This window comes from Podarcis muralis, chromosome 13 (assembly GCF_964188315.1).
Source record: "Podarcis muralis chromosome 13, rPodMur119.hap1.1, whole genome shotgun sequence".
Classification (NCBI taxonomy): domain Eukaryota; kingdom Metazoa; phylum Chordata; class Lepidosauria; order Squamata; family Lacertidae; genus Podarcis; species Podarcis muralis.
In genome coordinates this window covers 50,735,828-50,763,653 of record NC_135667.1, presented here as the reverse complement: position 1 = coordinate 50,763,653, position 27,826 = coordinate 50,735,828, and the positions used below count along the sequence as shown (strand labels likewise).

The 27,826-nt window shown below is 47.4% G+C and overlaps 1 pseudogene; it reads left to right on the top strand.

Annotated features, from left to right (window-relative positions):
- The first annotated feature begins 9,232 nt into the window (after positions 1 to 9,232).
- On the top strand, positions 9,233 to 9,351 carry LOC114583746 (5S ribosomal RNA; annotated as a pseudogene).
- The last annotated feature ends 18,475 nt before the right edge of the window (positions 9,352 to 27,826 follow it).

Genomic DNA, 27,826 nt, shown 5'->3' with positions numbered 1-27,826 from the left:
CGGAGAGGGGGGGAAAAACTCCCTTCTGCTGGCCAAGCAAGATCAAATAAAGAAGACATTTGGCAGAACAGAATGAAACAAAGAATTTACAAAGAGTTCCCAGGAAGCTGGCATTAGAAAATGATGAATGTCTATTTAGTGTGGTCACCGACAGATTTATAACCGCTGGGAATCTGGACCATTGATTCCCATGGAATTCGACTTTACCTCCATGTCAAAACCAGGTTAAGCTGGTTTGGGTCCTGCTGTAATTCCCAAAATGGGGGCCCAGCCCTCACCCCCAGGAATGCATTAAACAAGGTCCCATAAAATGTGGTATCTTAAATGCTATGAGGTTTAGAACGATATAAACTTTCAGGAACTACAAAAATATGCCGAGTCCATCAGGTTTCAGAACTTTCAGCCAAACACAAACAAAAAACGTTTTGCCAAACTGGAAATCAGAGTGACGTGCTTTCGTTTTTAAAACAACCCCCCCATTCCCCCCCTACTTTGCTTTCGCAAGTAAAATAGTAAGGAAAAGCATAAGGCCACTATTTTTCCTAATTGCCGAGTAAAAGAATAAATCCTGCTCCCACTTTCCAAAGCTCTGCCCCAAAGATAAAACCAGGGTGTTTTTTCCCCAGCCAGAACTCAGTTCCAGCACCTCTTAGGTGAGCCATTATAAGAGAACAAAGGAGGCGTTCATGGTGAGTTCCGGCTCCTCTTTTTCTATAAAAATAGCACTGGATAAATCCTCTGGTAAATACACATCCAAGGAGGAGTAGAAAGTTTTGCAGCTGGGTGGGACACTTCCTTCTGCTGGCTAAAACCAGAATTCTTTAAATCCCTTTTAAATATATATATATATATATATATATATATATATATATATTACTAATAAATGTTGTTAACATTATCCTTTGATTCTGCAAACCTGTGCCCGCTTGCCTGGAAGGAAACCTCAGTGTACACAAAGAAACTTACCATATTTTTCCGTCTATAAGACGGCCCCATGTATAAGACACCCTCTATTTTGGAGGACTCAGATTTAAGAAAATGGGAGATACACTATCCGTGTATAAGACACCCCCTAATTTTTGACATTATTTATTAGGGAAAAAACCTAGTCTTATACAGTGGTGCCCCGCAAGACGAATGCCTCACAAGACGAAAAACTCGCTAGACGAAAGGGTTTTCTGTTTTTTGAGTCGTTCTGCAAGACGAATTTCCCTATGGGCTTGCTTTGCAAGACAAAACGTCTTGCAAGTTCTTGCGAGTTTGTTTCCTTTTTCTTAAAGCCGCTAAGCCGTTAATAGCCGCTAAGCCACTAAGCCGTTAATAGCTGCTAAGCCGCTAATAGCCGTGCTTCGCAAAACGAAAAAACCGCAAGACGAAGAGACTCGCGGAATGGATTAATTTCGTCTTGCGAGGCACCACTGTACACGGAAAAATACGGTACAGTGGTACCTCGCAAGATGAATGCCTTGCAAGACAAAAAACTCACTAGACGAAAGGGTTTTTTGTTTTTTGAGCTGCTTCGCAAGACGATTTTCCCTATGGGCTTGCTTCGCAAGACGGAAACGTCTTGCAAGTTTGTTTCCTTTTTCTTAACACCATTAATACAGTTGCGACTTGACTTCGAGGAGCAACTCATAGAACGCGGTGTGGTAGCCTTTTTTGAGGTTTTTAAAGACTTTGGTGATTTTTGAAGCTTTTCCAAAACTTTCCTGACACCGTGCTTCGCAAGACGAAAAAAATCGCAAGGCGACAAAACTCGTGGAACGAATTAATTTCGTCTTGCGAGGCACCACTATACTTTCCAGAAAGACATATATACATACCACTGCACAACTAGACTTCAGTGCCTTTTGCAGCAGTATGCATGCCTAATCCTCTCTGCAAGTTTTCACGTTTTGCCTTTGTGATTGGGTGGCGGTGCTCTTTAATTGGATGCCAGTGTGCTTGCCTCGGTAATAGACTGGATTGGAGCCAACAAACTGAAGCTCAATCCAGGTGAGACTGAGGCACTGTGAGTGGGTGGTTCCCTAGACTGGAGGAATGGGGGTGGCCTGCTCTTGATGGGGTTACACTTCCTCTGAAGGAGCCGATATGCAGCTTTTGGATCCATTGGTGCCACTTGAGGGCCAGGTGGCCTCAGAGTGCCTTCCATCAGCTTCGGCTGGTGGCCCAGCTGCGCCCTTATCCAGACAGGTATAGCCTAACTTCTGGGGCCTACGCTCTGATAACATATAGATTAGATTAATCAGGTCCTCCCTTAAAGAGGGCATGTTTCGCGGTGAGACCTGGCAACCTGACCCTGTGTTGTGGGTGGGTACAATTGGTCAGCCACAACACCCGATTGGTAGGTCTCTTGATGCAGGGTTCAATCAGGCCAATGGGGTGCAGCCTTAATGGATCAAGAGACCTATTTATACCTACGCACGTGACCCAGAGCTTCCTCTTTTGGCTCGTGCATCGGAACACCCGCCCACCTCTCCCTGTATTTAGGGTATTTTGCGATTGACCTTGCTATGCCGTCGTGTGTCATTGGGACAGGGGCACGGCAGGAATTTCCCCCACTTGGCTGATTGGCTGTTGTCATTTGGGTTTCGCCTGCCGCATAGCAAATCGTCACAACTTGTAAGGTTGTGGATAGGCTCTGGTTCAGGTGATAGGGATGGGAGAATGCTCTTGTCATCCCTATGTGAAGGGTATTCCGTTAAAGGAATCCAGGGACACGATGGTGTGGTCAACCCCTGAGAGGTGGTTGTGCCTGTGCCTGAGTCCAGGGGGACATTTGGGTGGTGGAGTTAGCCTGTTCCCGGCTTTCCGCTTATCCAGGTGTTCAGCCTAGGCTGACCTATGCTGGTGCCCTGGGTCAGTGCTACCTGCAAGGATGCAGGGAGCTAGTCGAACCAGAGCCTATGCAACCATTCACTTGCTGTAATCAATAAAGTTGTGGCCTAAATTCTGCTAAAAACCAAACCAAAATTTGAGTCTTGTCTGAATTTATTTCAGGGGGGAGGTTTAAAGGTCTCAACACGCAACTGCAACATGTTATACGTGTGTCTGAATATGGTTTGGAAACTTCAGCTGGTGAAGAATCCAGAGGCCAGGTTGCTCACCGGGGCAAGACGGTTTGAGCATATTACATGGATCCTGGCCTGACTTCACTAGCTGCCAATTAGTTTCTGGGCCCAATTCAGAGTGCTGGTTTTGACCTTAAAAGCTTTAAATGGCTCAGGACTGCAAGACCTCAAGGACCACATCTCCCCATATGAACAGACCTGGAACCTGGAACCCGGAACCTGTGGTCATCATCTGAGACTCTTCTTTGTGTGCCCCATTCATGAGAGGTCTGGAGGGCCTTTTCGATGGTGGCTCCCCGCTTGTGGAATGTTCTCCCATGAGATGCTCACCTGGCGACTTCATTACATAACTTTAGGCGCCAGGTGAAAACACTTCTCAATAACCAGGCCTTTGGCGGATTAAGATTCTATGGTCTTTTTAATGGGTTTGTGTGTGGAGTGGGGGGAGGGGGTTACTGGTTTGTTTTTATTTTATTATGTCTTTTGTGTTGTCGTTTTGTATTTTTACGTTGTGAACCACCCTGTGATCTTCAGATGAAGGGTGGTCAACAAATTTAATAAACAACAACAACATCTACTCATTGTGTACAGTGGTACCTCGGGTTAAGTACTTAATTCGTTCCGGAGGTCCATGCTTAACCTGAAACTGTTCTTAACCTGAAGCACCACTTTAGCTAATGGGGCCTCCTGCTGCTGCTGCGCCGCCGGGGCACGATTTCTGTTTTCATCCTGAAGCAAAGTTCTTAACCTGAAGCACTATTTCTGGGTAAGCGGAGTCCGTAACCTGAAGCGTACGTAACCTGAGGTACCACTGTAGTAGTATTTGCAGAAAATAACATCTAGGACCTGATCTCTGATGAAGCCATCGTAAGAAAGATAGATGAAACCTGATTACTAGATAGGGAGGGAGGGTGATCACACTTCAGCAATCCAATGACTAGAAAATAAGAAGTATGAAAGAAAAATGCACTATAGGCAGGGGGAACTTCAGCGATTTCTATGGCCTGGTGTCCAAACAAATCATTCATTGATCACAGCTGTGACTTCACTCAATGGCTAAAAATATTGAAAGGCAGGAGCAGTCAGGCTGTCTCAACTTATAGAAGTTGCTTCATTACCTGCACATTTTGCTTTATAACTTTATTTCCAGGAGGGCTAGAAAAGTGCTTTGAAAAGAAAAGAGAAAAAGCTCAGAATCTTGCAGACATTGTCCCTGGTGCAATTACTATAATTGCGCCATTATAATCCGGTCATCAGCATCTTAAAAAGCAGAGACATCACCTTACCAACAAAGGTCCATATAGTTAAAGCCATGGTTTTCCCAGTAGTGATGTATGGAAGTGAGAGCTGGACCATAAAGAAGGCTGATCGCCGAAGAATTGATGCTTTTGAATTATGGTGCTGGAGGAGACCCTGGAGAGTCCCATGGACTGCAAGAAGATCAAACCTCTCCATTCTGAAGGAAATCAGCCCTGAGGGCTCACTGGAAAGACAGATCGTGAAGCTGAGGCTCCAATACTTTGGCCACCTCATGAGAAGAGGCCCTGATGTTGGGAAAGATTGAGGGCACAAGAAGAAGGGAACGACAGAGGACAAGATGGTTGGACAGTGTTCTCGAAGCTACAAACATGAGTCTGACCAAACTGTGGGAGGCAGTGGAAGACAGGAGTGCCTGGTGTGCTCTGGTCCATGGGGTCACGAAGAGTTGGACACGACTAAACGACTAAACAACAACAATCCGGTCATGCTCCATGACATGTGTCTAAATCTGTGGGATTGCATTTACAGTGGTACCTCAGGTTAAGTACTTAATTCGTTCCGGAGGTCCGTTCTTAACCTGAAACTGTTCTTAATCTGAAGCACTACTTTAGCTAATGGGGCCTCCTGCTGCTGCTGTGCCGCCGGAGCCCGATTTCTGTTCTTATCCTGAAGCAGTATTCCTGGGCTAGCGGAGTCTGTAACCTGAAGCGTATGTAACCCGAGGTACCACTTTATAGCAGAATGGGGCAGTAGCAATCTTAATAAAGCAATTAGTCTTTTCTACACTGCAAGCATCTAGGAATCTGCAGTATCCTGCATTTGTAACAGTTAGGAAACTGTCACATTTTGCAACACATTTCAAAAATGAGATTGGATGAAAATCTGGCAAATGAGAAATTATACCTGTCTTTGGCAGCAAAGTCCATCCTTGGGTGAAGGCAGACATAAGATAGTCCAAATTAGACAGTATAGGAAACACATAGCTGCCTCCTTCTTAGAAAAAATGTGTACAAAAATGTATACATTGCAGAAAAGTGCACACAGAAATCTGTATGATATTAACGCATTTGTCAGGGGCTCAGGAACAGAGGCACAGGGGAGAGAGGAAATGGAGAGCGAGGGGGAGGAATCTGAGGGCAGCGGAGGGCAGAATGACAGTGACCCGAGAGATTCCATGAGCCTCTCCAGTGAATCAGAAGATTCCCAGAAGGGGGCGCCGATGGCCAGGGCAAGGGGGGTCCCAGGGGGGACACACCAGAAGCAGGGGGCCAGCGGAGACTCCCAGAGCAGTAGCTGGAAATCAGGGCCAGCTTCCCCACCAGAGCGTAGTGGGGGGGAAGAGTCCCATAGGTCAGAGTCAGCGTCTCCTCCGGCAAGCAGGGAGGAGGAGTCAGGCCCAGCTAGCGTCCCCGAAGAGGGGAGCAGCGACAGGAGCAGTATAACGGTCAGAAGGAAGGTGGCAGGCTGGGCGCGCGCGCCAAGTTCAAATGTACAGGCGCGCGGGACAGCAGGAAGCCCGGATTGGGAACCAGGTCCTAAAGCCCGCCGGAGGGAGGGGGAAGACTCGGGGGACTCAGCGTCAGAAGAGTCTAGAAAGGGGAAAACCCCGGCGGACAGGCAGACCCAGAGGAGGAGGGAGCAGAGGAAGAGGTGGAGCAAGGCTAGGGTCTTAAACTGGTGTCTGGGGGGAGGAGACTCAGACGGAGCTTCGGCGGTCTAGGGTTTAAGACGTAGAGCTGCGCGCCGTGGCTGTAAATGAGAAACTGAACTTAAATAAAGACTAATATAACAACGGACTGGCGTGGTCCTCTGTGAGCTGGGACCTGGGGCAGCTCTGACAGCATTTTTGCACGTTATTTTCACTAAGGGACTATATTAGGAGAAATGTTTGTGAAAGTGCTTATGCTTTTTTTTCCATTGGGGAAATGCTGCCTGAACTTAAGATTGCAAAAATGAGAAACTAAGGCACACCGAAACTGAGAGATTCATCCAGCCTTCCAATTATATTACATCACACATTTCCTTTTACTAGATGTTGCTGGAAAGATACAGGTCAGCAGAAGTTACACTTCCCCATAATTTCTAGTTTGGGCCATAAATCACAGCACTTTCTCTGCAAACAACACAAATACAGTTTTAGCACAAATTGCCTTACACATTTGCATACCCTCCAACATTTCTCTGATGAAAATAGGGACGTCCTATTCCATCACCACCACCACCATTTTATTATTTATACCCCACCCATCTGCCTGGGTTGCCCCAGCCACTCTGGGCAGCTTTCAACACATATAAAAACATAATAAAACATTCAACATTCAACAACTTCCCTATAGAGGGCTGCCTTCAGATGTCTTCCAAAGGTTGTATAGTTACTTATCTCCTTGGCTCGGAGGTCGCATAACTTCAAACCCTCCAACATTTCTCTGATAAAAATAGGGACATGTATGTAAGTGAAAGCTGGACCATAAAGAATTGATGCTTTTGAATTATGGTGCTGGAGAAAACTCTTGAGAGTCCCATGGACTGCAAGAAGATCAAACCTATCTTGCAGTTTGAGCTTGCAGGGCAGCAGCTGAAGGAGCTACAAGATAGGATCCAAACTACAAGAAAGAAGATTCCACCTAAACATTAGGAAGAACTTCCTGACAGTAAGAGCTGTTCGACAGTGGAATTTGCTGCCAAGGAGTGTGGTGGAGTCTCCTTCTTTGGAGGTCTTTAAGCAGAGGCTTGACAACCATATGTCAGGAGTGCTCTGATGGTGTTTCCTGCTTGGCAGGGGGTTGGACTCGATGGCCCTTGTGGTCTATTCCAACTCTATGATTCTATGATTCTATCAATTCTGAAGGAAATCAGCCCTGAGTGCTCACTGGAAGGACGGATCGTGAAGCTGAGGCTCCAATACTTTGGGCACCTCATGAGAAGAGAAGACTCCCTGTAAAAGACCCTGATGTTGGGAAAGATGGAGGGCACAAGGAGAAGGGGACAACAGAGGACAGTGTTCTCGAAGCTACCAGCATGAGTTTGACCAAACTGCGGGAGGCAGTGGAAGACAGGAGTGCCTGGCGTGCTCTGGTCCATGGGGTCACGAAGAGTCGGACACGACTAAACGACAACAACAACAAGGAAATGCAGGACATTCTGAAATCAAATCAGAAACCAGGATGGCTTCTTTAAATCCAGGACTGTCCTTGGAAAATAGGGACATTTGAAGGGTCTGCATTTGTGTGAGCAACCATTAATGTTTGTTTGCCCATCAGACTTTACCTTCTGTATATACTTCAGACAGGCAGCCAGACAGGCAGCCAGCTTGGCTTTTTTCTGACTTCAGATACCCTTCAACTAATGATCTGTCCCTGTAAGCATTAACGGCATAGGTACTAGCCAATCAACAGCTCCCACAGTGCCACTACCGAACTTCATGGGGGGGGGGGTTGCGGGCTCACGACCCCGTCCGACGGTTCCCTCTTGTCAAGGCAACAGTTCACGAGGGTTATGTGCAAAGCGATCGCGGCCATTGGTCTCCCGCATGAGGAGTATGCCGCACACTCCTTTCGCATTGGGGCGGCGACTACCGCTGTCCATATGGGTTTGCCAGCTGAACGGATAATGGACATGGGGCGGTGGAAATCCAACGCTTACAAAGGTTACATCCGGAAGCCGCATTAATTCTCCCCATTTTCCCCCTACCTCCCCGTGAATTCCCCCCTGACCTGGCTCTCTTCTTCTCTCATTCCAGGTACCGGGGTGGTGTGCCTGTGGATCGTCGGCCACAGTATTGTGCATTGGGCAAAAAGGCGCACAGAGAGCAGGGGCTGGGATGCTGGCCTGCCCCTACCCAGCAAGGTCAAAGTGTCATGGATTACTAGGTTGGAATGCGTTGGGAAGAATTTTTCCCGGCGGTAACTGGACGAATTGCAGCCGAGGGTTCACCCGACGCCTTGGTCATTCAACTGGGCGAGAACGACCTGGCTTATAGGAAAGGGGTGGACTTAATGTGGAACATCATCAATGACCTGGAGGAGTTGAGGGCTTCCCATCCAGGCATTACAATAATTTGGTCATCCTTGCTGGAGAGGCGATGTTGGCGGGACGCTGAGAATCCCGTGGCTGTGAATAGAGCCAGGAGGATTGTGGAGCGCTCAGTGGCGCGTAGAGTGTCTGCAATGGGTGGGCATGTCATTGAGCACCCATTCATCCGGTATAGCAAGGAAGCACTCTATCGCTGGGATGGCGTGCATCTCTCTGATGCGGGTAGTGATATTTGGTTGGCAGACATCATTCAGGGAGTTAGGGATTGGTTACAGGTCTGAGGGTATTGGCGGCGAGCCGGTGAATCCGGCTCGGGTGGCGGTAGGCATTGGCCGGGGTTTTTGTCATGCAAATGAGATCGGGGGGAAGGAACGCCATCACCTCCCCCAATGCTTGAAGGGTAGTTCGTTAAAGGACTCCGAGGGGCGTCGCCTCGTCCGAAACCTATGGAGGCTAGGGCCTAAAGCGCGCCCCCGAGCGGTAACCCCTTGGGGAGCGCCTAGGGATGTGCATCTCGGGGGCTCCCCCTGTTGGTGCTTAACCCTTCCCGGTTAGACCGGATAGTCTGTTAGGGCCAATGCCTAAAGCCAATACCTCTCTTACCTGTAATCAATAAAGTTGTGGCCGTTTTCGCCCATTAACCAAAATGCTTGTGTCCGGCGTCTTTATTTATTCCACCTGTGGAGGGGGAGGGAATAGCCATGCAACCAGCTTTCCCCCATTCAAATGAAAACAGTCCAGTTGTAGGATAGGCTGAGCCTCTGCATGTTTACTGAGAAGAAAATTCCATTCACTTCAGAGGGAGCTTTCCTCACCCAATTCAAATGGTAAACACATAGGCCTCAGTCTGAATTAGGACCACCAAAGACGTCTACGGCCATACTACCCTGAACACGCCCGATCTTGTCTGATCTTGGAAGCTAAGCAGGGTCAGACCTGGTTAGAACTTGGATGGGAGACTGCCTGGGAATACCGGGTGCCATAGGCTAAGCCACTTGTCATACTAAGAATCGCTTTTACAGAATTACAGTTACAATTGATGCCCTCAGCAGTGGTGGGTGGTCGGTATGGCAAAGTACAGTAGAAGGAGAGACTTTGTTTGTGTGGGCAACCTTGCGTAGAGGACGTGTACCACTATTTATTGCAATGCCTGCTATATATAGAACCAAGAGACCGATTTATAAAACCCCTGCTCATGAATGGAACACACTCGAACAGGGCGGAAAGGGTGAAATGGCTGCTGAGTGATACTGATGACTTCATAACTTATAAAGTAGCACTATATGCGTTGGCAGCTAAGAAGATCAGAAGAAAAGAACTAGATAAAATAGTGGTCAATTGCAAAGGTGATTCGGACATTTAAGCTGGCACATTCTATCTGAGAACCCCTTGCTATTCTATCGTATGCAACAAATAATTTTTAGGAGAAGTGATCGTGGTTTATTCTATCTGCAGTGCCTGATATTTTCATAGTTTTTATGCTTATTGTTGCTTTTCTTTTTGTTCCTATTGTGAATGATGCCATGGCCTTTGGCTAGTGCAATAAAGTTTATGATGATGCTGATGATGAACACCAAAGGAAGAAAAGGTTAAACTCTACTCCCTGATACTAATGCCTGGATCAGGAGTTCTGCACTGGAAATTGTGTTAACACAACAAACTTTTGCTTCAAGGCACAGCTACCTCGCTAATGTAGCATGTAGTTTCACCATCAGTCTCTCAAGAAATCCAGTAGGGAGTTGATTTTTATTTTTTAAGGCGAACAGTTCACAGAATAGGAAGTTGTGATATTTGGGGAGTTTGGCTCACCCCTAGTGATGTCACTGGAACTGATCCACAGGTATATTTGTGTGACTTGCGCTATCACAATGTACACAGCTTTCCAAAGCGCAAGCTTGTGATAACTTGGAGGAGGAAGGAAGTAGCATTTTCATTGACTGACAAAGGCCAAAACACATAACTTATATGGCATGTCACACTTTCCTGTTTGTTTATTGAATTTATATCCCACCCTTCCTCCCCAAGGAACACAGAGGGGCAAACAGATACACAATTTAAAAACAAAAACAAAGCAAAAACAGTTAAAATATTCTAAAAGCAAACATCTTAAAGCAGTTACACTTCAACAACAACAACATTCTTCTATCCAATGATCTTGGAGTTGCCAGGAACAGTATTCTTCAGCCACCAAATTCCTGGGTAAACATTCCTCCTGAAAGTTTGCAATGATGGAGATAAGCGTGCCTCACTGGGGTGGGGGGCACATCCCACAACCAAAACACTGCCACTGAAAAGGCCCTGTCAACTGGGCAGCCTCGCCTGCCAGTCATACAGTCCAAGATGGTTGGTGCTGGGGAAAACTTTTAGGTATTGGGTCCCAAGCCATTATGCCCTTATAGAATGCTACCAAGCCACAGCAGGCACCATGATCTTCCAACAGTTTGACTTCATGCCCAAAGGCACACTCCTCCATTGTCTCCCAAGACAGATGGATGCCAACCAACCAACCAACTACCATGCTGAATTTCATCTCATAGCTCACTGGCACCTAGTGGAGCACTTTCAGAACCAGAGCCGCATGGTCCTGTTGGGCTGCCTCACTTATCAACGCAACAGCTACATTCTTCACTAAGTGCAGCCTCTGGACTATCTTCAAGGGCAGCGCATTACAGTAGTGCAAGCAGAAGATCACTAGAGCATGGCCAACTGAGGTCAAGCCAACCCAGTTCAGGAACAACCAAAGCTAGGCTTAAGTTTGTTAGAAGCTGCTTGAGATTCTAGCAACCAGTCCAAATCTAGGAGTACTACAATCCTGATATTTCAAGGGGGAGTGCAATCTCTCCCAGAAAGACGTCATACACCTCATTCTTGGATGTAGGAACCACCTGCCCACAACACTTCCAACTTATCAGGATTCGGCCCCAGTTTATTGCCCCCTGCATCCAGTCTTATCAGTGCCTCGAGACAGGTCAACACCTTCACAGCCTCTCCTGATTCTGATGGAACAGAGAGATAGAGATACATCTCATAATGACGACACCATGGTCCAAATACTCAGGTGGTCTCCCACAATGGTTTCATATCTCCTATTGCACAGGAGACAGAATGGATCCTTTTGGGACCCCCACAGCCCAAAAGCCATGGAGCCAAGCAACAAGTTCTTAGCGCTACTTTCTGGTAGTGACCCTGCAGGTAGCAGCAGAACCAACTCCCACTTCCCTGAGTCGCTCCGGAAGAACGCCATAGTAGCAAAACCTGAGACAGCAAGAAGAACTCTCCCAATTCAGATAATTAACGAGTAAGGCTGAAATCAGACCATCTGCTTCCACCAAGGATACCTGCAGCTGACTGGCCACTACCTTCTCAATCATCTTGCCCAATAAAGGAATACTGGAATCTGGACAGTAGCTTTGCAAAATCTCTGGATCCAGGGAGGAACGCCCACATCACCACATCTGTGCTGGGCCCAGGGGTAACTCGTGAAACGCGGTCCAGGACCAGTTCAGAATCCGAAGGTTCCGCAAGGAGTCCGTCCGACAGGGCCAAGGCAGGACACGAGGTAGGAAACCAGACAAGGACAGGTGCAGGATCTGGCATACAGCAATGTTGCTCCTGCAACCTGGGGCGGGGTCCGACAGCCTTTTATCTTTTTCAGGGTAATGGCCGGTCCTAATCCCCTGGTGACTCACCTCCCTGTTTTGCCCAAAGGCGAGCACTCCTCCTGCGAGTACTCAGGTCTCTCCTTCTCTCAGACCTTAGTCTCTGCAGCTCGGGAGACGTTGGTGGGCTACTAGACCCAGAGGCTGCCTAAGCCTCTCCTGACCCAACCGGTAGTGGAACAGCTGTAAGTGATGGTCCAGCTGAAGGCAACGAGGTATCTGTAGATAGGGCAGGCTCAGGCCCCTGACTCGGCCCAGCTGGTGTTTGTTGCAGGGGAAACTGTGCAGACTGGAACTCTTCAGGATCAGGCCCCAGACTTGGTTCAGATGCTGCCTGAGGCAAAGGATCTGGTGCAGACTGAGACTTCTCTGGTTCCGAGTCCAAGCCCGAGTCCCAGGCCATCACCACGTCTTTCAAAGCAGTGGGCATATGTCAGGCACTGGCTAGACACAGAGGAATGGTGGGAGGCACTGGCTGGGGAACCCCCAAGGGAAGAAGTCTCAGAGCCAGGGGATTGGTGGTGGGACGATGATGAGTGGAGAAAACCGGGAGGAGGATGTGTTGGAAGCCGAAGAGGTAACAGGGTTTAGTGAGCAGGGAGAGTCTGTGGCGGAATGAAGTACAGAATTAGAAGCTGAAGCAGGAGAGGAGGGAGGCCAAGAGACCAAGAGGAGTCCAGTTTGTGAAGAGGAACAGGTGTCTCCTTGCTGCTGCGACAAGCTCCCCTCCCCACTTGTCTCCCAGAATAAGCATGGAGCGGGAGGAGCAAAGGCAGACACTCAGTCTCAGTCTCAGATTGCTTGGGGAAAGCTCTGGAGAGGAAGAGACTTAGGCAGCTGTGAGAAGGTGGGGACCTTCAGTGTCTGCAACTGCTTCATACTGGCAAGCCCTACCCAAGAAGAGTTGCTGTGTTCATTAGGCCTGACACTGCTGAGCAGATCCTGTTTCTTCGGATAAAGAGTTAACTCCACTTCCTTTGTGTGGTTTACTGCTGACTTGCTCCTGATGGCATAACTTCCTCTCACGGTGAGGCACTGAACACCCCCTGGGCCCACACAGTCAATCCCCTCCTACTAGACGTTATCAGTCTTACTGAGCAGGGATCTAGAGCGGGCATAGGCCCTCCAGATGTTTGGGACTACAATTCCCATCATCCCTGACCACTGGTCCTGTTAGTTAGGAATGATGGGAATTGTAGCCCCAAACATCTGGAAGGACAGAGTTTGCCTATGCCTGATCTAGAGTGTAGTTTTGTTAAGTGTGCTGGGAACTGTAGCTCTGTGAGGGGTAAACTGCAGTTATTTGGGGGGTACTATTAAAGCCATAAGGGAAGCGGGTGGTGCTGTGGGTTAAACCACAGAGCCTAGGACTTGCGGATCAGAAGGTTGGCGGTTGGTTTATTATCATTGTTCCATACAGAACACTGGAATTGAAAAATCTACATAAGGCATTTAAAAACCCCTAAAAACTCTGAAACCCCATTTTAAAATACAATATACAGTGGTACCTCAGGTTACATACACTTCAGGTTACAGACTCCGCTAACCCAGAAATAGTGCTTCAGGTTAAGAACTTTGCTTCAGGATGAGAACAGAAATCGGGCTCCAGCAGTGCGGCAGCAGCAGGCGGCCCCATTAGCTAAAGTGGTGCTTCAGGTTAAGAACAGTTTCAGGTTAAGTACGGCCCTCCGGAATGGATTAAGTACTTAACCTGAGGTACCACTGTACTATAGAGACTCCTTATACTGCGTTTAGAACCAGAATTGCATTTGGGGAGAAATTTTTTTCTCAGGCGGCTAGTCCTGGTCTTTATAACCCTATACCTTCTTCCAGAAGGCAGAAGCTGAAAGAGATCATTTCTGAGTTGCATACTATCCTGCACTATCTCTGCAGCTTTCTTATGGCACCTGGAAGCGTAGATTTGATCTAAGGTGGGAAGAGTGCACCCAATTGTTCTCTCTGCAGAATAATTATTTTTCAATATTTCAAATTGTCCTCTGGCCATCTGTATAGCAAAAGGGGACTTCAAATGGACTTCATTGTCTATGCAATCCTCTTCACATTACACCTTATTTGGGGGGTGGGGTGAAACGAGGGAGCTGCTTCTGGACACTGTAAAAGGGTAAACGGACCCCTGACCATTAGGTCCAGTCGCTTTATTGGCTGAGGGAGCCGGCGTCCAGCTTCCGGGTCATGTGGCCAGCATGACTAAGGCGCTTCTGGCGAACCAGAGCAGCGCACGGAAACGCCGTTTACCTTCCCGCTGGAGCGGTACCTATTTATCTACTTGCACTTTGTTTTTTGTTTTTTAAAAGATATTTATTAAGATTTTCCACAATACATTAAGAAAGAAATCAAAAAAGAGGAAAAAAAGAGTTAAAAACACATAAAGTTTACAGTCCTTATTTTCAATGACATATTTCCCTGACTTCCCCACCCCTCCCCTTCTTGTATTCCAGTTCAAATTGTTAGTTCAACAAGTTCTTGTCCCCTAATTTTTAACCTTATTATATTTAATTCATTTTGGTTAACCAATTTTAATTTATGAACATCAATATTTATACGTCAGTGTTCATTCTTAAAACCCTTTTCTAAGTTCGACCCAGATTCCCTTCCACGAATTCCCCAATTTTTATACTAATAACAAAACCTAATAAAAAGAAGCAAAATATAATTATGCACCCTTTGGATTCCCAAAAACCCCACCCCCTCCCTTTTCCGGTTTCGATCCCCAACGAATGTCCATCGGTCTATCTGCTATCAGCCTGGAGACCTCACGTCCGAGGCTCTTAATTCTCTTTCAATTCCTCTCGGCCGGTTTTTTTGATAGTCCTTTATATTAGACCCCAAGTCTCGGAGAAGCTTATCTACTTGCACTTTGACGTGCTTTTGAACTGCTAGGTTGGCAGGAGCAGGGACCAAGCAATGGGAGCTCACCCCCATCACGGGGATTCGAACCGCCAACCTTCTGATCGGCAAGTCCTAGGCTCTGTGGTTTAACCCACAGCGCCACTCGCGTCCCCCTGGACACTGAGTTTGGAGCTAAAGCACTGAAGAGGAAGCAGGAAAAGCCCCAGTAAAAACACCCTTACAGGAGTTAGCCCAAACCCATTTTTTATTTTTATTTCTCTCATTCATTTAATCAGGGCTTGCTCAAGAGAACTCCCCGCGGATCACGTCTCCATTATGCATCCCTTCCTTAATTTATCAACAATGCACTTTCCAAATTATCCGCAGCGGCTTTCAGTCTCCTGAGAATGGATTCCTCTTGCCTCCAACTGACGTCCCATCGGTTATTCCGTGCTGACGCGCCGTTCTGTGAATCAGATCCCACAATGCAAAGACGTGTTGCCCAAGTATTTTAACTGGAAATCTAGGTGCAGTCCTAATTAAGACTCTGGCTGTAATCACTGCTTGAGTCAAAGGCTCCCTAGTGCCTTTAATAGCTACATGACAAGGGAGAGGTTCAAGAGGTGCAGCTTTGCCTGCCACAGACTGAAATGGCAGCAGAAGCCGCTCCACCCACTCAGCTGCTATCTGCATTGTAAAGCACTAAGAGATGAGGCAGCAACGAAACCTCTGGCAGTGGTTAGCTGAGTTGCTCTAAAGAGGTACGATGGGCAGAACGGGTCCCTGGCTGCCATTGGTTGCCACTTGTCCCGAAAAAAATGGCATTTGGACAAAAGCACCTCCTGTCCTGTTTGAACGTCCACTTGCTACTCATCAAAGAGGCAGGACAGGCACAGGAAATTAGAAATTAAAAGGAAAGCTTTTAATGGCTTTTATAGGTCTATTAAATTATAAATAAGACTGTTCCTTTTCAGAGGTTAGTTTTGTGTGGATGCGCAGCTCATAATTAGCAAGAATTACATATGGGCTTGCCGACAAAGGTCAGTATAAGTAAAGCTATGGTTTTCTCAGTAGTGATGTATGGAAGTGAGAGCTGGACCATAAAGAAGGCTGATCGCCGAAGAATTGATGCTTTTGAATTATGGTGCTGGAGGAGACTCTTGAGAGTCCCGTGGACTGCAAGAATATCAAACCTATCCATTCTGAAGGAAATCAGCCCTGAGTGCTCACTGGAAGGACAGATCGTGAAGCTGAGGCTCCAATACTTTGGCCACCTCATGAGAAGAGAAGACTCCCTGGAGAAGACACTGATGCTGGGAAAGATGGAGGGCACAAGGAGAAGGGGATGACAGAGGACGAGATGGTTGGACAGTGTTCTCGAAGCTACGAACATGAGTCTGACCAAACTGCGGGAGGCAGTGGAAGACAGGAGTGCCTGGCGTGGTCCATGGGGTCACGAAGAGTCAGACACGACTAAACGACTAAACAACAACATATGGGCTTCGTTTGCACACAGTCCTACAGCTAAGCCATGCAGTGGGGGAGGAAAGGGGGTGCGCTGGGTGTGGTCTGCCCCAGGTGTCACCACTGAGGGGGGGTGACAAAAATACGAGTTTTAAAAAAATTGGGCTCATGAAACTTTTTAGTCTAGTCAGGAAACGTAATGAAGCATGGCTGGCACTGGGTACCACACCGCAGAGGCTGGCACTTACTGCGGGGCTGCAGCGTGCCCGAGCCACGCGTTTCTCCTGGGAGTGACATGGCAGCTTGGCCGCCTGCAGGCTCTATGCTGCCTGAAATGGCAGTGTGGGACTTGCATCTGCCCACCGCCTCTCCCTCAGCCGCCCTATAGCCGAGGTGGAGGTGGCGGAGAGGCTCCACGCAGTGCGCCTTGCCCCCATAGTTAGCTCACCTCGCCCCCGGCTGCAGGACTCACATGCCACACCAGGTAGCTGAGTGGCTAGCTACGCCGCTGAAGCCATGGTTTGTTTTAACCATTGTTTGCTTAATCGAGTAACAAACACAAGTTGTTTCAGGGATGGCAAGCCAGGGCTTGTTTCTCCAGAGGTCAATTTGTTGTCCTTGTGCCTTTGCAGACTGGTGGTTTGGGGGGAGTGGTCAAACAAACCATGGTTACGCAAGCCCACTGAAACACACCTTGGTTTGTTTTGGAAGACAATGGAGGAGTGCACCTTTGGGGTTGAAGTCAAACCAGTCACACTTAATCACACCAAACCACTGTCAAAACAAGCCATTGTTTGTAAGCCAACAACAAACAATTGTTTTGCATTGTTGTTTGTTGCCAGAGAATAAACCAGGTCAATCTGCCAAGGTGGGTTTGCATGTTTATACAAACCATGTTTTAGCATTATGTATGTGATAGGAATTTTATAGTCTTAGATATATGGTAATGCTCATAACTGCACATGCATAGATCAACACAGGAAGACCAACCTGGAACCATTTTGATTCCTAAACTGACCAAATCCTTTCTCTGCAAGGTTAAATTGGAAAAGCCTCCCCATTGTCTCTTTCCTCACAAATCCTGTCTCAAGGATATGTCTATTTGAATAAGGTGTGAGCCTGTGACCTGGCCCAGGAAATAAGTATTTTACCACTACAAAAGAATGGCCAGGCTCCCCGGGAAATCCAATCAAGTAACTTGCCAGACAGGAGATAAACTGTGACAGGAGAAAAACAACATTTAAATTTCTGTGATGTAGGTGGGATGTATCTGAGGGGTGGTCTTAGGTTACACCCCTTCTGTGATGTATGCATAATGTTTCTGGGGGTGGTCTTGGGAATTTCAAAAGTCTTTATAAGGTCTTGCACACCATCTTTCTGGGTCCTCCTCCTCTCCTGCGTGTGAGGGAGTACCCTGTTGCAACAGATCAATAAAGATCAAGCTTACTAGCTGCTTTGCTTCTCAATATTCTCTGGTTGGCCTCTGTTATTTTCTCCTACCAATAGGGAACCCACTTAAGGACTCTATATGGGCTCTTGGATACCCCATAAGGGAAAAGGGCATTTTTTATTTACAACATGTACGAACCCGGCCATTATATATCTCTATTATAATAATAATAATAATAATAATAATAATAATAATAATAATAATATTTATACCCCGCTCTCCCCGGCCAAGACCGGGCTCAGGGCAGCTAACACTGAATAAAAATACAGTAAAACATTAAAAACAAAACAAAAACAAACAAACAAAAAAAACCCCAGTTGATTAAAATATAAGTTGGAATACAGTTTAAAATGCAGCCTCGTTTTAGTGGTAGCCTATAGATCAAAGCCATAAGGGGAGTAAACGCCAAATATTCACCGGGGCCAACTATCCATACTGGTCCTACATGGGCCAGCAAAAAGAGCCGAGGGAAAATTTATAAACAAATCCCATATAAGGGGTTCCATCAAAAAGATAAATAAATAAGGGGGGGGGTTAGACTGAGTCCAGCCCAAAGGTCAGGCAGAACAGCTCCGTCTTGCAGGCCCTGCGGAAACGTGTCAAATCCCGCAGGGCCCTGATCTCCTGCGGTAGGGCGTTCCACCAGGCCGGGGCCAGAGCTGAAAAGGCCCTGGCCCTAGTTGAGGCCAATCTAACCTCAATGTGGCTCGGGACTTCCAAAGTGTTGTTATTTATGGACCTTAAGGTCCTCTGTGGGGCATACCAGGAGAATTTTGCCCATACAGTATGAATATAGAAAGAACTAGAGTGCATTTTCTTCTGACTCAGTGTTGTTTAAACTGGACTAGACCTTGACAAACTTTCATGTAGGCTTAGAGACTGCAATGAAAATGGAGAATACTTACAAGCCAAAGATCTATTTCAAGTTTCACCTATACATAAAAATGCAATTAATGGGTCAATTCTTCATGAGTCAGCAGAGAAGACTCATTCCCCACAATGCACCTGTAGGCTTAATGTCTTATCAGTGTTGCTGGGAATATTTGGCAAGTAACTTTGTGTATATAAGGGCTCAGGTTGCAGCATACCGTGTGGGTTGTGGTAGGAGATTGCAGGAATCGCTGGAGGCTAACTGTTGGAACTGCGGATTTGATCGAAGACTTTTTGAAGAGATGGTCTGAGGAAGAAGGTGGAAAACTGCCAGGCTTCAGATCTTAGAGACCTCTCTCAGTTGCAGGACTTTGCAAGCAACTGAATTTGGGACTTGGCTGTGGGCTTTAGCACAGCAAGAACTTTGAAGCAAAGAGCCCTCTCTGGGTTCTGAGAGAGATGACTACTTGTAAATAGTGTGTGTGTGTGGTGGTTATATGCTGGTGTTGGCCAAATAAAGTCAACTTTGCTAAGTGACTATTTTCTATGGTGAGCGTAACTGTGTGACTGAGCTTCTACAGCACATAATACACCCAACAGCAGGTTCCAAAACAGACAAGGGATTAAGAACGGGTCTTCTCAGCCCATAACGATGGCGACAGGACTGGCTCCTAAGTTCCTCCTGAGACTTGTACTAATTGACCCCCTTCTCCTTGTAGTGTCTTGTCTCATCTCAAGATTGTTAGGGATCTGACCCTCTGGGATATAGCAGAACTTAAAAGTTTAGAGAGCCAGTGTGGTGTAGTGGTTAAGAGCGGTAGACTCGTAATCTGGGGAACCGGGTTCGCGTCTCCGCTCCTCCACATGCAGCTGCTGGGTGACCTTGGGCCAGTCACACTTCTCTGAGGTCTCTCAGTCTCACTCACCTCACAGAGTGTTTGTTGTGGGGGAGGAAGGGAAAGGAGAATGTTAGCCACTTTGAGATTCCTTCGGGTAGTGATAAAGCGGGATATCAAATCTTCTACTCTTCTTCTTCTTAATATAATACTGTTATGTGCTGATGGGGTGATCACACATTAATCCTTGGTGTGAAAATATGGGTATTATAACTACACCAACAGAAATGGGCCCATTTTCATTTACGAAATGTTTAGGGGTGTGTGTAACACCAATTGTGTGGCTATGTGATTAGAATCATACTGTCTGGGTTCACACCTAATGGTAAGCCAAAGATGGCTTATTGCAAACTTGTAGGCTCCTGGAGAGATTGTGGTTGTTTTCCCCGCTCCCCTAGTTGTTCTGCTGCTGTGCTAAGCCGTGGTTTGGCTTAGCATGTGATCGGAACTGGGGCTTGTGTTTTAGCTCTCTCTAGACAAACATTGAGCTGTATCCAAGGTTATTCCTATCATACACAGCTTGTGTTTTGTCTGGGAGAGCGAAACCAGGAGCCTAGTTTCAGGTGATATGCTAAGACGAACTGTGGCTTACCTCAGTGCAGCGCAGCAACAGAATGACTGGATGAAGACCAAAGCTCCTCCCTGGGAGCCTGCATGTTTGTTCATTCACACTAAGCCGTGGCTCAGCTTAGTGCTATATGCAAATAGGGCCACTGCCCATGCTTTCCTCTGTCTTCACAACACACTCAGGGCTGTGTGTACTCCACGCTAAATTAAAACAACAACAACTCTGTCAAGGTAATGCAAATTCTGCATTTACTGTAAATTACAGACTGAGGAAGGGACGCGGGTGGCGCTGTGGGTAAAAGCCTCAGCGCCTAGGGCTTGCCTATCGAAAGGTCGGCGGTTTGAATCCCCGCGGCGGGGTGCGCTGCCGCTGCTTGGTCCCAGCGCCTGCCAACCTAGCAGTTCGAAAGCACCTTCGGGTGCAAGTAGATAAATAGGGACCGCTTACTGGCGGGAAGGTAAACGGCGTTCCGTGTGCTGCGCTGGCTCGCCAGATGCAGCTTTGTCACGCTGGCCACGTGACCCGGAAGTGTCTGCGGACAGCACTGGCCCCCGGCCTCTTGAGTGAGATGGGCGCACAACCCCAGAGTCTGTCAAGACTGGCCCGTACGGGCAGGGGTACCTTTACCTTTACCTTTACAGACTGAGGAAATGTCCCCTATTTCTCTTGTATTGCATAATTTATTCTGCAAATTTTACAACTTCCTAATTTATTATGGATTTGTTAGTTGGGGGGCATGAAGCTATACAGACCATTGATGCCCCCAACTATTCAGCCTCTTCTCTGGCTTCTGAGATTTTTGCTGGCATTGCCTGCACACTTTCAAACATATTTTTTTGCCGCCATATTTTACAGAAACCTCTTGTTTTTATGAATGATTGTGGCAGTTTAAATCTCCACCTGATTACTCCACCAATTACTGTTGAGATTCGCAGGTGAAATACCCATGTGTGATGGGATGATGAGCTGCTTGTGCGTAAAATCCTAGTCCCTCAGAGTTTGGCCAAGTGCGCAAACCCCTGCCTGCGACGGAGCCCCTCAGACATGGCTCTGTCAGTCGCTAGCAGAATCCGAAAGTGGTCTCTTACGGAATCTCTTCCAGCATAAAAGCTCCTTAACGGAAACACGTCTTCTGGACTCTCGGCGTGACAGTTTCCGGCGAGGAGTGGGTGTCCCTATAGGAGGTCTTGACACCTCCCCACTGTTTTCGCTGGAAGTGTCTCTGAGCCATCCCTCCGACTCACTTTCCCCTGGAGCCCCTCCCCTCCCTCTGCTGGTTCCCTCTTCAGCTGCTATGTCTGTCTCAAACTCCGGGAGCCTCTCCACCTCCTGTCTTTCCGATGGCAGTTCCCTGACACCATGCAATGGAAGTTACCCCCTTTCCAATCACTATGCAGAGGCAGCCTAAGGTCCAAAATAGTTTACTGCTGCAGAAGATTAGGCTTCAGTAACACAGTTCCAGACATTGATATATATGTACAGTCTGTGGGCTTTACAGATACATACATGCACAAAGTATCTCTGTCGCTCAAACTTCAAGATATACTAACACCGACTCCAACTCAGTCACTTATATAGATGGGACTGGTCCATTGCCATAGCAACTTGCTTGACTCATTTTGCACCTGTCGCCTTATCTCATACATGGGGTGATTCGTGCCCATGAAGGAAATTAACCCTTTCCCAACCCCCCACTTCCTCCAACCATTTCTGCACATTTTCTGAGTTTCTACAGACAATGCACATCCCAGAACACAGCTGTCCTGCACCATCAGTTTGGCAGTCATTTGACTTTGAGCCTGGGGTGGTGGTGGAGGCGACGATTTGGGGGGGGCACCCATTGAGGGTGGCAGAATGAGAGACAGATTTGACTCTGGGAGACCCAATCCATTTTGTGCTCCCTTCTATGAAACACCTGTGTCCCATGTTAATTATGGAGTGCTTGCCCTTGGGGATTCCACTTTGGGCTGGGGCTGTACATATCCCATAGTTTCAAGCGAGGTGCCGAGGGAGAGGCTTTGAGCTTTGGTACGTGATATCCTGGTGCACAGCTGTTGTGTTCCTGGGAGGGGCGCCATGCTGTGCCTTCCATGCTTTGCAGGTTGCTCAGAGCTCCAACTCCCAGGTCCTTTTGTTTCCACCACGGGCTGGATTTTGCCACCAGGAGCCCTGCCCAGCTTTTAGGCAGGCCTCCAACGGCAGCACTGCCCCACCTCGAGGGAGCTCAGCGAAGGAATTCCGCTGCAGGGCGTTCCTCCTTAGGCTCCCTGACACAAAAGGGAACACCCACCCTCTGGGTGCTGACAGGCTCCTGCCAGGACAGCAGCCGAGGCTGCAGCTTACAAATTGGGAGAAGCAAGCTTCGCGTTCTCTGCATACAAAGCCAGCGCCAGTTCAGTCCAATAGAAGGAGTGACTCAGAGCAATGGAAGCTTCAGCCACAGACTCAGCAACATCTTCTAATCCTGCCTCAACCTGGAACCTTGGGCAGGTCTGGTGGCGCCATGGTGCACTGATTCTTTTATTTATTGTGTTCTGCATATTGTTTTTCAGCTCCTGCCTTTCAGCATCAAAGTTGGTCATAAGGAGCTGTTTTACAGCTGGGCTGTGTACTCACCATATGTGTAAAGCATATGGCTTTAATAAAGGTAAAGGTAAAGGGACCCCTGACCATTAGGTCTAGTCGTGGCCGACTCTGGGGTTGCGGCACTCATCTTGCTTTATTGGCCGAGGGAGCCGGCGTACAGCTTCCGGGTCACGTGGCCAGCATGACTAAGCCGCTTCTGGCGAACCAGAGCAGCGCACGGAAGTGCACAGCGCCACCCGCGTCCCGACAATAAAGATAACGTATCGTAAAAAAGAAATGTTTGTCTGGGCATACCTTTGGAAGTCCCAAGATGAGGGAAGATGATGCAGCTACTTCACTTGCCTGCCCTCCCTCTCTCCTCCTCCTAAGGTAAAGGTAAAGGACCCCAGGACAGTTAAGTCCAGTCAAAGGCGACTATGGTGTTGTGGCGCTCATCTCGCTTTCAGGCCAAGGGAGCCAGTGTTTGCAGTGGCGGAGCAAGCCAATTGGGCACCTGGGGCAGCCTGCGTGCCCTGCACCCAGGGTCTCCGAGGAGTCTGCCTGCCTCCTCCCACTCAGCCGCCCTACAGCTGAGGGGAAGGTGGTGGGTGGACTGTTTGGGGTAGCATGGAGCCTGCAGGCATCCAAGCCACTGAGTCACTCCCAGGAAAGACACATGGCTTGGATACACTGCAGGCCCCACAGTGAGTGCCGCCCGGCATTTTGTCACCCCCCCCCCTCAGTGGGGACACCTGGGGCGGACCACCCCCACCGCACACCCCATTCCTCTGCCCATGAGTGTTTGTCCACAGACAGCTTTCTGGGTCATGTGGCCAGTATGACTAAACCACTTCTGGTGCAACGGGACACCGTGATGGAAGCCAGAGCGCACGGAAATGCTGTTTACCTTCCCGCCACAGTGGTACCTATTTATCTACTTGCACTGGCGTGCTTTCGAACTGCTAGGTTGGCAGGAGCTGGGACAGAGCAACGGGAGCTCACTCCGTTGCATTCTAATGATAGTAAAGAGGGTTTCATTTATTCCACAGCAGAAAAGGGATGGAGGTGGGTGGCTGAAGGAGGCAGGAGGAGGAACAGGGTTGGTAGCACAGTCGCTAGGATGTCAGAATTTTCTGATGGTAATGGAAATTACCCATGTTCTGACTCATCCCAGGTCCAGAATGGAAATCGTTCCAGCAAATATGATCAGTATTTGCTGTTGTTGTTGTTTTCAATCTGCAAACCACGTGACTGATTACATTTGCCACCCCTGTTTACATCCATTTGCATTGAAATGAATGGGGTGGAATAACTTACGGAGTGTGTGATTTCCATAATTAATTGTGCAAATCACATAAGGTGTGTGATTTTGCCACACTGGTCAGCAAAACAAACAGTGTGGATTTCTTTTGACAGCGGATGAACTGCAGTGGTTTTTCGTTGTTAAGAATTTGAAACTCTAATGGAACATGATTCCTGCATCTCAGGGGGTTGGACTAGATGACCTTTGGAGTCCCTTCCCACTACAATTCTATGATTTTATGGTTCGAGTAACAATATGAGCTTATCATTTTCCTTTTATGGTAAGATTTTACTTGAAAATCAGATCAAAACAAATTTGTTGGGGCATCAGGTTCTATCATTTTTTAATCCTTGCGGGGTAAGTCAGGCCTAGGAAGAGTGATTTGCCCAAAGCCACAGACTGGATTTCATAACTGAGCAAGGACAAGAACATGCGCCACACTCTGACCACTATACAGCACTGCCTTTTCTGTATATAAAAAAGTTCACAAGGAAAGCTCACATGAAATGAGCTGCTTCCTTGGCAGCAAAGCATATTGGATCTGCTTTAGCGCATGCATTTTATATCAGGGAAAGGAAGAGATGTGCAGTTTCTGCTTTTTGTGGCAGCCACGCATCTTTTCCCAGTAATACCTATACAGTGGTACCTCTGGTTAAGAACTTAATTCGTTCCGGAGGTCCGTCCTTAACCTGAAACTGTTCTTAACCTGAAGCATTACTTTAGCTAATGGGGCCTCCCGCTGCTGCTGCGCCACCGGCACACAATTTCTGTTCTCATCCTGAAGCAAAGTTCTTAACCTGAGGCACTATTTCTGGGTTAGCGGAGTCTGTAACCTGAAGCGTATGTAACCTGAAGTGTCTGTAACCCGAGGTACCACTGTATATGCCTTCAGTTCAGCTGCACTTGCCATGTTAGTATGCATTTCTAAAAACAACAGACTGAACATGGGATCAAACAGCTAATCTTTTTATGTCTGCTACGAGGAACCCACGGCCCTTCAGATATTGTTGGACCCCAACTCCCATAAGCCCCAGCCAGTTTGGCCGGAGGTCAGAAATGATTGGGCTGGTAGTTCTGCAACATCTAGAAGGCCACAGATTCCTCAGCCTTGATTTTTGTACACTGCACAGCAATGTAAACCTCGCTCTTCATCTGAACATCATTTGTGATCAACTCTTCTTGCTCCTTTTTGAGTTTTTGGTCATTTCTGCTGCTTGAAGCGGGGTCTTCTCTGATTTTTTTAATCAGAATTTTATTCTGCTTCGTGCAGTGTGAAGAATTCTTGGAGCAACAGGAATCCTTCAAGTGCCATTATTCGCTGGTATCTAGTCTCTTTCATTCAGCAGTTGAGTGGAGGAGTGGATAAAGGCTTGGAATAGGTAAAGGGACCCCTGACCATTAAGTCAAGTCGTGACCGACTCTGGGGTTGCGGCACTCATCTCGCTTTATTGCCAAGGGAGCCGGCTTACAGCTTCCGGGTCATGTGGCCAGCATGACTAAGCCGCTTCTGGCGAACCAGAGCAGCGCACGGAAACACCGTTTACCTTCCCACCAGAGCAGTACCTATTTATCTACTTGCACTGGTGTGCTTTCGAACTGCTAGATCGGCAGGAGCAGGGACCGAGCAACGGAAGCTCACCCTGTCGCGGGGATTCGAACCGCCAACCTTCTGATCGGCAAGCCCTAGGCTCTGTGGTTTAACCCACAGCGCCACCCACGTCCCCCCCACCAAAGGCTTGGAATACTTGGGTTCAAATTCCCTTCTGCCATGAACTTACCGTACTTTATGACCTCAGTCCAGTTACCATCTGACAGCCTTCATAAAGTTGTTGTGAGGATACTATGTATGATGCCATGAGGTTCTAGGAGGAAGAACAAGATTAGACCGAACAATCGACTTTTGTTGTTCTTCCTGTCTGTTGTGGGGCACTTGCTGTTGTCCAGTTGGACGCCAACTCCCATCAGCCCCCAGGTTGCATGGGTACCTGATACAGTTGAACTGATAGTTTAACGTGCACCACAATTAAAACAAGCTTGAACTTGGCAGCTATTGCACCATAATAATTCTCTGCCTAATCTGACTAAGAGTTTGCTCTCTGGCTGCAACATTAACTGCAAGATTCTGCATGTGGAAATCAATCGCGACAACCCTTGCTTGGTTAAACAGGTACGACTCTGCACCCTAGACCAGGAAGTACAGGAGAAGAAATGCTGCTATCCTTAGAAAATACAAAAAAGGGCTGTTTTTTTTTTCTGTTCGGCAAGAGAAAGAGAAACCAGTGAGCAACATGTACTTAAGTAGCCTCCCATTTTCATAGTGGGGGGAGGGATGTTCTTAACAAGTTCCGTCCTGTGTAAATGCTAGCCGTTAACTGTACAAATTGGGCTCCAGCGATGCTCCTCTGTCAACATTTAGCGAGAAATGTGGAAGGTGTGGGGCTGTCCCGACTTGCGAACCAGCAGAGGGAGGAATGCATTTAACAATGCCTATCATTACCATTCTGTGGTGTCATCATAACCACAGATGTTGCAGTGAACTCTGAAAGACCTAATGACTCACTCAGATTTATTCTGACACCCTCAGACGTTTAAAACCGCTGGATTAGTGCACTCAATTGACTGCAGTTGAATTGCAGTGCTTTGTGCCGCAAACATCTTCCCGGCTTCTGAATGAAAGCCTGTTTCGTAATAGCCTGGCCATGATGAATTTGCCGAAACAGAAAATAGCTCGGCTGCTGGTACAATCAGAACAGAAAGTTGGGCAAATGGTACTGAATGCTGGGTGGAAGAGGAGAGAAGAAAATGTGAAGATGCACAAAGCATAACATCAATCATTGGGTCAGTGTCCTCATTGACACTCATAATTGATTCCTGCCTTTGTACATTTAGTCTGATTCACATCGGTAATTTTAAAACCTCAGAGGTTTAGAACCAGGTTATGCAATCAGCAGAATGTGGCTTAAAGCTTTTCCTGGACTGCACCACTTTAGTCATCTAGACAGAGGAAGTTGCATGTCTGTGAAAAACGGCAGGCAGAAAACTAGTTCTGAGATCTCTCCCTGACATGGTAATTCTCTCTTTGCAGGGCATTTCTGTATGGGAGAGCATTCAAACCGGAAAAGCTGTACCGTGTGAATCAGCCAATTCTGTGAATCAGCTAATCTTGTGCATGACCAATAGTCAGAGATGATGGGATCTGTAATATCATGACATATATAGAGGGCACCAGGCACCAGGTTGGGGAAGACAGTATACAGTGTGGATGCTGGGCTCAGTCCTGAATGAATCTACCTGGGCAGAGTAATAGTACTTGGGTACAAACACAGAGAATAATCTCTCCCATAGAATAGTTGATTGACATTCTATGGCTTTTTAAATGTGTTTGTGAGGGGGGGGTATTGGTTTGTTTTTGTCTTATTATGTATAGTAAATGCTGTCTTATCACTGCAGATGGTGACAGCAGCCATGAAATTAAAAGACGCCTGCTTCTTGGGAGAAAAGCAATGACAAACCTAGACAGCATCTTAAAAAGTAGAATCACCTTGCCGACAAAGCTCTGTATAGTAAAAGCTATGGTTTTCCCAGTAGTGATGTATGGAAGTGAGAGCTGGACCATAAAGAAGGCTGATCGTCGAAGAATTGGTGCTTTTGAATTATGGTGCTGGAGGAGACTCTTGAGAGTCCCATGGACTGCAAGAAGATCAAACGTATCCATTCTTAAGGAAATCAGCCCTGAGTGCTCACTGGAAGGACAGATCCTGAAGCTGAGGCTCCAATACTTTGGCCACCTCATGAGAAGAGAAGACTCCCTGGAAAAGACCCTGATGTTGGGAAAGAT